Here is a 12,104-nt window from a genome sequence, read left to right as displayed (position 1 = left end):
TAATGTAGACATGATTTTTTATTTCGTAAATTCATTATTTTAAATCGAGGTCAAGCATCATTTAGAGTGTCTAGTGACCTTGAAATCCTTGAAACCAGGAAAATTCCTTGATTTTTAATTCTTTCATTTATCAAAATCTAATTTATCTTTTGTTGATTATAGAATAAGCATAGAGGTTTCAGGGCACTTTTTGTACACTGCACTATTCATTTTATAGGTTGCATTGAACAGGCTTCACTATTGTGAATAACCTCATAAGTTTTTAATGTCTTCTTTGCTGAAACAGACTGTTAAAATGTATATATATTTTTGATATTCAACTTACAAATTATAAACATTATTGGGTTAAAATTTCGATTTCAATTAAGTTTCAGAATTATAATGAACCTTGGTTTTTAGTTCGAACCAGATTTTAAAAGGTTACGAAATATTTAAAGGCATTTCAACTTTTCACAAAGATATCACGGTTTTCAAAGACCTTTACAACATAGTTAAATTCTCACAAAAGAAGTTAAACATTTAACCAAATAGTTCAATATTCAACCAGAAATGTAAGTTTCAAACGAAAAAATCTGGAAGAAAATAGTTGCATGCTCAATCAAAACGGAGTTGTTGTTAACTCCAGAAACATTCATTTTCAAAAGAACAGTTGAACATGTCGCCCAAAAAATGATATTTGAACCAAGAAGGTTTATTTTATAAGAGTGAAATAGTTTAAATTCCAACTAATCACATTATTTTTTAACTAAATAGTTACGATAAATATATTTAAATAGGATTAAAAGTTGTACTTCCAATTGATATTAATTTTTGTTTATTTAATTCAAATTGAAAAAAGATTTTAATTATAATGTAATAATAGTGTAATTTTGATAAAAATAGTTTAATTTTTAACAAAATAGGTAAATATTCAAACAAAAATATGAATGATAAACAATGCAGGTAACTTTCAACCAAATTATTGAATATACAAGCTAAAAAAGATTTTAATTTGAAATTTTAAAAAAGTTTAATTTTACTGAAATACTTGAATTTTATATTAGAAAATATTAATTATCTACCAAACATGGAGTTTTTACATCTTCAGTTGAAAGTACTAAGTTTTAACAACAACAAAAAACGATTAAATTTTAGTAAAAATTTTAGATTTTCAACAAGAGGTGATATTTTGCAACAATTAATATTGTAACAAAATAGTTCAACTTTTATCTAAGTAGTTTATTTTGTTACAAAAAAAAAAAAAATTTGGAAGAAATAGCTCAATTTTCCGTTAGGAATATTAATGTTCTACCAATAAACGAAATTTTATAACAAAAGACATGTATTAAAAAAAAAGAAATTGTCAAGGTAAAGCAACGCATTATCTTTCAAATATTTGAATTTTTAACCCAGAAATACGATTTTTTTAACAGAAAATGACATTTCTTATGAAATAGTTAAATTGTTTCTAACATATTGTAAATTTTAACCTAATTGTGGAACTGTTAATGTAAAACATACATCTTGCACGAAAAAGTTCATGTTTAATGAAATAATTAAAATTTTTACCCAATTGTTAAATTTTTATGTAAAAAGACGATTTTCGGAAAAATAATGCAATGTCAAACTAAAATGATAAATATTCAACAAAATTTAAACAAAGTAGTTGATTTTTTTGCCAAAAAATACAAATAAATTAAGTACAAAGAAATTAATAAAGAATATATAACATATAAATAATAATAAATAATAATAAATTATATATATATATATAAAATATATAGAAATATAATACATAAGTTAATGGAGAAAGTACTTCTCGCAGAACAATTTCAAAAAATCTTACTTGTTCAGGTGCATTAGTTTCACCTTTTCCATCTCCCCGCAAAGAGGGCTTTCACCTTTTATTTAGTTTTTATCTTATCGCGTTCCTTAGCATACACTAAAAATAACCTGCAATCACAGCCTTTAGGCCTGCCTGCAAGGGGTTCTTGAGCAGGTGGAGGGTGGTAGTCACAAATTTTCTGAAAGCACTAATTACCCCTTACAATGTGGTACATATTTCATTGCGTTCAGACATACCAGGTGATTATTGAATAAATTTGCCGAAAAAGTCCAATTTTCTCGCAACTATGACCGACTTGGGACTGGCTGGCGGGCAGTTTCTTAATCGCCTATGTGTCAGATTTCATTTACACTAACTTTTACCGCGATCAGTTCTCACCTTAGGAAAAACGCAGTGGGATCTCGGACTAATAGCCGCATTGGCAGTGTGGACTATCCCTATGTTTGAAATAGAGCAAATTCAGAATATGCTCAACATTCATTAATTAATTTTCAATTATTTCAACAAATTTAATTTGTTTGAATAATTTTTCTTTCGAAATTTTGTTTTTTCATACAAATTATTACTATTAGTCTGGTGAAATATTTATTAATTTTCAATTATTTAAACAAATACATTTTTTCCAAAACTATTTTTTATTATCAAAATATTACTGTATTATCGTTAAGTGACATAAATTTATTTTTAATTGTTTACCAATCGTTAAAGTAATAAATTATTACATATTTTCAATAACCTTAAATTTGTTTAAACAATATTTTTTCACAATATATACTTTATGAAATTAAGTATATCTCGAGATCTAAGTGACCGATTTTCCTAAACCAGCACTCAAATTGAAGGCAACTGAATCCTGTACAGTTTTGTATTATAAAATTTTTCGATTAGCCCAGTATTTAAGATCCTAGCGATTTTAATCAGTTAAACAAGTTATATTTTTTGGCAAAAAACGATGTCGACATTTCACTTATCGTCCTGCGAAGAATAGAAATCGCAAATATTAGCAGGAAAATCAATCATTTGGAACTCGAGATATACTCAAAAACGCCGGAAAAAGTCTGGAAACTGAACAAAATTGAATATTGATATATTGAAAGCGCTTCCATGAAAAAATTTTTGAGTATGATTTTTGTGCTTAGTGGCCCTAAATAAATGGAGAAAATCATAGTGAGATATGGTGAAAAAATTTCTGTAAACTAGTGTTATTTATGAGTAATAATACTTTTTATTTCCAAAACTTTTCGGTATGTTTAAATAATGGACTATAAAGCTTGGTCAAAACAAAATATTTTCGTACATTAGCCTTATATATTATACTTTTTTCAAAATGTACATCAGTCAACCTGTTAAATTTAGGCAAATTCATTAATGTTGCTTATGAAAACAATCTTTCAACAGGTGCTCATGATAGCAAAGGAGCGTTGTATTTTATAAATAACTTCTTTACAATCGGAAAATCATGTAGAATTGAAAGCTTCATTGAGGGTTGTTGAAAAAATCTCGTTACTTTATTCTCTTCTTCTGATTGAGGTACTAGTAATGTAGCCGATAAAAAGTTTTCTGACCTTTCACCGAAATTAAAAAAATTTTCTTGCCCTCTTTCGTATTCTTCAACTACAGGTGATGTTCTATTGCGGTCATTCATCAGATTTTTTTATTAAAGTTCGCATTTTCTCTTGAGATTCTAGCTCAAACATTGCACCCAAGGTACTTTAAATCTTGGATGCATTGTTGCCTACGCTGGATTTATTTAGAAAATTTAATAACAAAAAACTTTCAATTAAAATTTGTTTTGCCACAACGTGAATTAACCGATGCATTTATAGAAAGCGAAAGATAAGAGCAAATTTTGCAATTCAAAACGCGCGTATTTTTTTATACATAACATTTACAGCTCTTTTATGGAAAAATTCTGAATCTCCATTCAATGTTGATGAAAAAATAAATAAATCAAAAAGTACTCAACAGTGGTTATGATATGATTTTGTCATTAACAATTATATAAAAAATAATTTTTTATGCATGGAAAAACGTGTTACAGATTTTCAACCAATTACCATCACTTTTCTGCCACAAAAATACTTAAAAATTATCAAAAAGTAATCATAATTGGTGAAAGCAAACTTTGGTCATAAACAATTATTTATTTATGAATGAATGACATGAAACGTACTTTACATTATAAATGAATTATATGCTATTATTTGGTTTAGAAATGTCGAAATATATGACCATAGTTCTAGTTTACGGCAGCCTGAAGTGCCTCTGCATGAAGAGTGCACTTTCCAAGGTCATATCTCGTGACCTATAGGGGCTAGGATACTTTTTCTTTGAACTTACGCTAAACTGAATGCGGTTTTACTTATTTTATGTGAACTTTGTCGCGAAATCCTGAGGAAACTAGGTATTTTTCAAAAACACCAGTTTCTCGTTTTTAGTAAAAAATGCAACAAAAAAATTGAAATTTTGAAACCTTGAAATTCTAAAAATAAAAGAACTAAAAGACATTCTTTTTTAAATGCACGCAGATTTTTATGTACTCCATTTTATCCTCCGGTATCATCAACGCAAACTGCACCCGACAGGATTTATTAAAAAAAATCTTAATCCCACTTTTTTGCTCGCAAAGAAAGGCAAAAATGGCCAAATTTGAGAGGTCGTAACTTATGACCTATTATAGGTAGAACGTTGTCCTTTTTTGTAACTACAGCCAGTTGAGTCTGATTTTTCGCTGAAAATTTAAAAAATGGGGATTTTTCAATATATCATAACTCGAAACGGAAGATAGCGGATTATTTTTGTAACAACATTTCCTCATGATTTTGTCCTTTTTATTTTGCCTGCAGGACATTTTACTCTAAAATGCAATGGGAATTATCCGTCCACACAAAATTAACTTTTCGAGAAAAAAATGCGGTTTGGCAATTGATCTGATCTAGCATTTTTAATATGTTAAAAGTTACCCCTTAACGAAACTTTCTGATAAAAAAAAATTGGAAGTAGGATTTTTTCGGGAACCAGACTACCAGATGCCTGGATTCCAAGAATGAAGGACGATGCCGAGCATATTATAGCTGCTCAGTCTGCTGGATTAAATATTTTGCGTATTATAGAAAATTTCTTGTGAAATTATTAAATATTTGCAGTATAATTTCAATTTCTTCTTTGTAATTATTTATTATTTTGAGTACAATTACAATTTTTTTATAAATATTAATTATGTGATGTATTATTACAATTTCTTTGATTTAATTAGTAATTAAAAAGAGATAATTACCCATTTTTGCAACCCTGGTTCAAATTGGATTGCAAGCAAAAGTCACTATATAAATATTCAAAATACGGTCGGATCTGGATTTCATGTTTCCGAGAATTGACGGTGTAATTACAAAATCTCAGACTGCTGTTTAAAACGATTCCATTGTTGATAACAAACTATTTATAAATTATAAATTGCTAGTTAGTATTTTCCGTATCTACATTTATAGATTACATATACTCATCACTCAAACTGAACAATTGATCCTCCCGCAATCAAAATGGGACACGCTCGAAATGCCTTGGTTGCAGTTGGCCTCTTGGTCATTCTCGTTCATGATTTTTTCAATTTGGATTTTCAATTTCTTTGAAGGGTATCTTAATAGGAAATGGAATTCCACATATTTTTGTTCTGTAAAAAAAGTTTCTGCCTTTTTTAGTTTTCGAGATAATCACGAAATTGTTACTTTTTGACCAAATTGAAAATCACTATATTTTTGCGTTCCGCTCGCTCTGTCAAAAACAGCCCGTAACGTATGTATCGGCTGTGGACTGATGCTCAGAACTTTACCAAAAACAATATGTGTCACCCCAGTGTGCGTTGGCATTTCCCTAATGTCCATTGGTATTCCCCCACAGGTGTTGTGCTGAGATTCCTTTGTCATTTTTCTAATTCTCATGGACTGAGATATAACTATTTAATCTGTTATTTAAACAACACACCTCAATGATCTAATACTGTCCGGCATTTTCGAACTTTTTTCTGGCACTTGACCAATGATAATTGATTTTGATAGGTTTTTTCCCGCAGAATCTGAATCCGGAGACGGAAGTAGAGAATTGACTATAGTTTTCAAGAAAACTAGGGTCAAGTGTCCCAAACATTTTTAAGAACGCGTAATGAGGTAATTCTGGGCAATAGAAACTTATGAAAGGTACGAAATGGAAGCTTGGTTCTTGATCTTTCAAAGTAAAAAACAAAAAATCAGTTGCCATGAGCTTGAAATGGTCGGGAACAGACTTTGTACATGCGCGCATACCCATGTGCGCCAAGGTGGAAGCGTTTTTTAAGACGTGTAAAAATATTACGCGCTAAGGTGGAAGAGTGTGGTGGAATTCGCGCAAGTACATGTACAAAGTCTGTTCCTGATCATTTCAAGGTCCAGGCTCGCTTTATATTTTTACACGCTCTCAAACATAGCCAAAATCACGTTTTTTGGGACTTTTGACCCCATTTTTCTCGAAAACTGAAGCCACTTCCTTACTTTCGTCTCAGAATTCTGATTCTCACGGAAAAACCTATCGAAAGTGGTTATCATTGCTCAACTGCCACAATCCATGTGAGGCAGTAAAATATAAAAAGATAAGAATGTAAACCAGGGATGGCCCTGGACGATATCTAGGAGCTAAAATCTGTCAACTCGTCAAACTCCACTTTTATCACCCTTGTTAGGACAGACCTCGAGGAGGTGGAAGCATGAGTGGGAGCACGGCCACAGGACCATTTCGCTGGCCCCACCACCAATGCAAATTTTACTTTTTTCGATCAAATATTTAGTACAGAATTTGTTCAAATTTGTACAACAAAAATTAGAATTTTTGCATCACCGGAAGTACCTTATTTCTCAGAAAAATACTGGCGTGGCCAGCGAACCGTTTCGCTGGCCCCGACATTATCAAAAATGAACTTTATATGGGTGCATTATTTTCGTTTTAATTTGCTCAAATTTGTACAACCAACTTCAACCGCTAAAAACTACCCCTTGTGAGAAAAACACCAGAGCGGGGCCAGCGAACCGTTTCGCTGGCCTCGACATTATTCAAAATCAGCTTTATATGGGTGAACTATTTTCGTCTTAATTTGTTCAAATTTGTGCAACCACTTTCAACCCCTAAAAACGACCCCCTTGTGCGAAAAACACCATGGCGGGGCCAGGGAATGTTTCGCTGGCCCTGACATTATCCAAAATCAACTTTATATGGGTGCATTATTTTCGTTTTAATTTGTTCAAATTTGAGCAACCATTTTCAACCGCTAAAAACTACCCCCTGTGAGAAAACCACCATGGCGGGGCCATGGAACATTTCGTTGGCCCTGACATTATCCAAAATCAACTTTATATGGGTGCATTATTTTCGTTTTAATTTATTGAAATTTTTACAATAAATTTCAACCCCTAAAAACTACCCCTGTGCGGGAAACACCATGGCGGGGCCAGAGAAACGTTTCGCTGGCCCCGTCATGGTGGTTTTATCACAGGGGGTATTTTTTAGGGTTTGAAGTTGGCTGTACAAGTTTAAACAAATTAAAACAAAAATAATGCACCCATTTAAATTGATTTTGGATAATGTCGCGACTAGCGGTATGTTGCGCTGGATCTGATATGACGTTTCCTCAAGAGAGGGTTGTTTTTTAGGAGTTGAAGCTTGTTGCACAAATTTGAACAAATTAAGACGAAACTAATGCACCCATATAAAGTTGATTTTGGATAATGTCGGGGCCAGCGAAACGTTTCGCTGGACCCACCAGTGTTTTTCTGAGAAAACAGGTACTTCCGACGATGCGCAAATTCTAATTTTGGTTTTACAAATTTGAACAAATTCTGCACCAAATATTTGGTCGAAAAAAAGTAAAATTTGCGTGGGTGGTGGGGCCAGCGAAATGGTCCTCGCGGCCACTTTCGGCTGCTTGGCCACCGAAGTCGAGCGAAAACGAGAGCGTAAGCTCGGATAAGTGCTCGAAGAAAGAGGACATAAGTGGAGAAAATGCGAGGCAGAAGAAGCACTGCAAGTGGTACATAGACATCCCTGATTTAAGCACATATCTTAATGATAAAATATTTTGTGTATAAGGCAATTTTTGTTATGCATAAGTATAAAAAAATTCCCTACAAATGAGCAATTCCATGTAAAACCATTTAAATAATTTCAGCTATTGTGAGCAATTTTGATGAACAGCTTAGTATCCTTTCTCTTAGGTGTTGCAAGAAAAAACCAAAAATAATTTAAAAAAAAAAATCAAACCACTTAGAAGATATTAGAAATTGCATTTATTTGTCCTTTTTTCCTAAACTCTCATAACTTTTGTCATTTTAATGATGTTAAGGTATATTTTTTTAATTATTTGTACTAGGGTGCAGCTTTGAAAAAGAAAAGAATTTCTGAGCAAAAAATTTAAAAACTATCTTGGATTTTTTTTTCACTAATATTTAAATAGGGATGACTACGGACCACTTGAAGTGCTTCCCCTGCCTCGCTTTGTCTTCAATTTTCTTCTCTTTCTTCAAGAGCTTCTCCGAGATTCCCCGTCCTCCCATCCTCCCGGTCTTGAGCGAAACGAAGCCCACGCAGCTACTTGGTTCTAGCGCCGTTAAAAATCAAATGTGGTCATATGTAAAGTTTCGCGCTACATGCCGGGCTTGGTCAGATCGGACGCTCATGTATCTGTTCGGCTTTAGTTACCAAGCAGAGTTTACGAGAAATAATTAAGAACTTATTCTGAAACGATGCACACGGTGTGAAAAAGCATACAAAGAATAGACGAACAATAGAAGAATATTTCAATTGTAATGAAAAACTTTAAAGCGAAGATTCTCGGACGCTGAGCACACCATGCCCTCGACTATGCCATGTCTTACGTTCTTAATTATTTCTCTAAAATTAAGAGAGATCCCATTTTGATATTTTCAGGGCTTGTAGAAGACATTGTAATCTACGTATACTCAATTAAATGATGATTAGACGTCTTACAGCAAGTGGTGGGTAGGGAATTTGCTAAAAAGGAAAGAGCGAGAAGGCCCTAAAGGAGATGATGAAAAGGTTGAAAAAATACTTAGACAAAATAGGTTAGAGTTAAATGCGGAATAGTTGAAGCTTATGGTGTTTAGGAAAGGAGATAGGAGTGATAAAGGAGGGGAGTGCAAGTGGAAGGGAAAGGCGATACAGGAGGTAAAAGAGTTTGTGTACCTGGGCTTCCTATTTCGGATGAATGTGGGAGTAGATGGTTATATAAAAGAGAGAGTGAGTAGGGCAAATATGGTGTAGGGGCTGGGAAGGAGGTTGGTCACAGATGATTTTCGAAGGAAAATAAAATTATTCGATTAGCTAGTGATGAGTGTATTATTGTATGGAATGGAGTTGTGGGGGTGGTAGGTACGTGAGGAGGTAAATAGAATACAGAAGAGGTATGTAAAGAGGACACCAGGGTTGAACAGACGTAGAAGTGAGAAGGATGCACGAGAAAGTAATGACATGCGTGCAAAGCGCGGTGAGGCGAATCGAGGAAGGCTATGTATGCTATAAAAGCAAACGGCTTAGAGGTAAGGTGTGGATCGATGTTAGTTTTTAACAAGTAATTGTAAGAAAATTCTGTAAAAAATGAAAGTAAAAGCAAGTTAAATAGCTTTTTAAAAATAAAAAATAATGTCCGGATATAATTTTGGTTAATAATCATATTTTTCAAGTTATAAAAGGAAATTCAGTTTCGTCTTATGCAATTGGTGTTATTGGTTGGCGTTCAGAAATCTAGCCAGCAGACGTCGGAACGTCAAGTACATAATTGGACTGCGCCGAGGGGCTAATCACTCTGAAATCAGTGTAAATGTTAAAATTTAACGTCCACCTACTGACGTTATTGACATTAAAAAGAACGTGCGCGTCTTATTCGCCTTAATTGAAACCGTCATACTACAAATCGCGTAAACTCTTAGTGTGAATACAGTGATAGCACTATGCAGCGATCTGACGATTAGCGGACGCTCCTTATTAGCGCTATTTACACTAACCGCAGTAACCGCGCGCAGTGACTCTATTATCGTCCTTATACGAGTCCTTATATTCATTGTTTCGTATGTTTGAGAAATTATTTGAGTTTGATTTCCTATTAGTATTTTCGTTCAAATTTTCGTGTATTGTTCCTTTCATTAATAATATATCTGTAAACTAACTTGTAAATATATGGAATTTATTTTTCGGAACGAGGACGAATAATTCTGACTTTCAGCTTGATGAAATAATTATAATTATAATTTCAAATAAATATTTTCGACAGTCCATTAATCTAGCACCTCCAGAACCGAATTTCGAAATTCCTCATAGCTCAGAATTTTGATCTCTTTTCGAGATTTTTTTTGTGCGCTATATCAAATTTTTGGGCTCTCACACTTTTTTCAAAAATTTAGTTTTCTTGTGGAGGTGCTACCTTACGTAAACCTAGCACTTCCACATTCAAAAATACAAAATAATAAAAATCCAATTAGACCAAAATTTTGCGTGAATTTTGAAATAAGCATATGTATTAATTGGCATTAAATTAATTTTTAATTGGATTAATCAAATTTTCAGTGAAAAAAAATGTTCATAATAAAGAAAATCAATATTAAAAAAGCAGTTACATTTTAAACATAGTTATAAATAAATTAATGAATTTTTAACTAGAATAATAATATTTTTGACCAAAAAATAAATTTTTAACTGGGAAGATTGATTTCTACCAAAAAAGGTGAATTTGCATTTAAAACGATGAATTGTCAACAAAAAATTTTATAATTAAATTTTCAGGTGAAACAAAGTTTAACCAAACTAATACGTAATTCACTCGATTGTAATGTGAAAATTTATTCCAACATTTTTTTATTTTTTTAAATTTTAATTCAACTGATTAAAATTTAATTTATTAACATTTTAATACATTTTAATTTTTCTCAACAGGTTCTAATTCTCTCGCGTAAAGCAGGCTACCTCCCACATGCCCGGAAGCCAAGTATCCCGCTTGTGTTCCAGTATTGGGAAATTTTTTTTTAATTCCGGATGGTAACACGAACTGCAATACAATTCTGCATCTAATAAACCTAAGTTGAAGGTAAACTGTCAATTTCATCAAACATATTGCAAAGTTGAACGATATACTAAGGAAATAGGAATGGAATTTGGGTTAGACAAATGCGATAAGGTTTATTTGAAGAGAGGAAAACTTAATGTCATCCCTGAAGATCCTTAGCTTTTTGGTAGAAGTGCTATATGACACTTTTGCGCTGGAGAGACTTTTACATACCTGGGCGTGCCACAGAGCCAGATTCAGGATGTGAAACGTCTCATCGGGCATATTTGGTCTTCCAAAATGTCGCCCAGGAACAAAGTATCTGCAAATAACATGCTTACCGTCCCGTTAGTACTCTATTCATTTAGAGTGGTTCGATAGGCAAAGAACGAGCTCACATCCCTTGATATCGTGACACGAAAGGTTATGCACATGCACAAAAACATGCATCTCAAGTCTCCTGTTGCGAAACTCTACATGCAGCACATAGAGTCGCAAATGGGAGAGACCCTTTTCTTGAAATGGTCAGGAAGCACGAAGAAGTGGGCAAAGAACCGTCCCAGTACAAAGTAGCGGAGGAGGCTGCTGAAATACTTGGACTTAACTTCAGTATTAGGGGTGAGCCAAATGCATCAAATCTTATCCATCTCGAATACTCACTTCTGATAGCCCGGATTAAGAAAGCACAAGAGAAAAACTTCCGTCAACAGCTCCTCGATAAGAGGATCCACGGCATCTTCCACAGAAATGTGAAGGACCAATCAATGTCGTGTGAGCTAACTCTTGCTTTCCTCAAATCACCCGGATTGAAGTCTGACACGGAGGGTTTCATTTTGGCATGTCAAGACGGTGATGTTTCCACCTTAACATACCGTAGCCACATTTTAAGCCAAGGCATTCCTGATGATAGCTGCAGGGCGTGCCATGCACATCCCGAGCATTTAGCACACATACTATCTAGTTGTCTAACTCATACGAGAACAACTTACATCCAAAGGAACAATTCGACACTACAAGTGCTTTATTACCATATCTGTCACCTTTACGGCATTAACCCTAATATCGCTCCTTTAAATGCTCCTAGGGAATTAGAGTCAATTGTCGAGAATGAGAAGTGCCACATATACTGGAACTTCATATTCTCAACAATTGTTTCTGTTGCACACTCGAGGCCTGAAATGGTTCTTCTTTACTTCGGAAAGT

This window comes from Belonocnema kinseyi, chromosome 4 (genome assembly GCF_010883055.1).
Source record: "Belonocnema kinseyi isolate 2016_QV_RU_SX_M_011 chromosome 4, B_treatae_v1, whole genome shotgun sequence".
Taxonomy (NCBI): Eukaryota; Metazoa; Arthropoda; class Insecta; order Hymenoptera; family Cynipidae; genus Belonocnema; species Belonocnema kinseyi.
Note: the sequence above shows the minus strand (reverse complement) of the source record.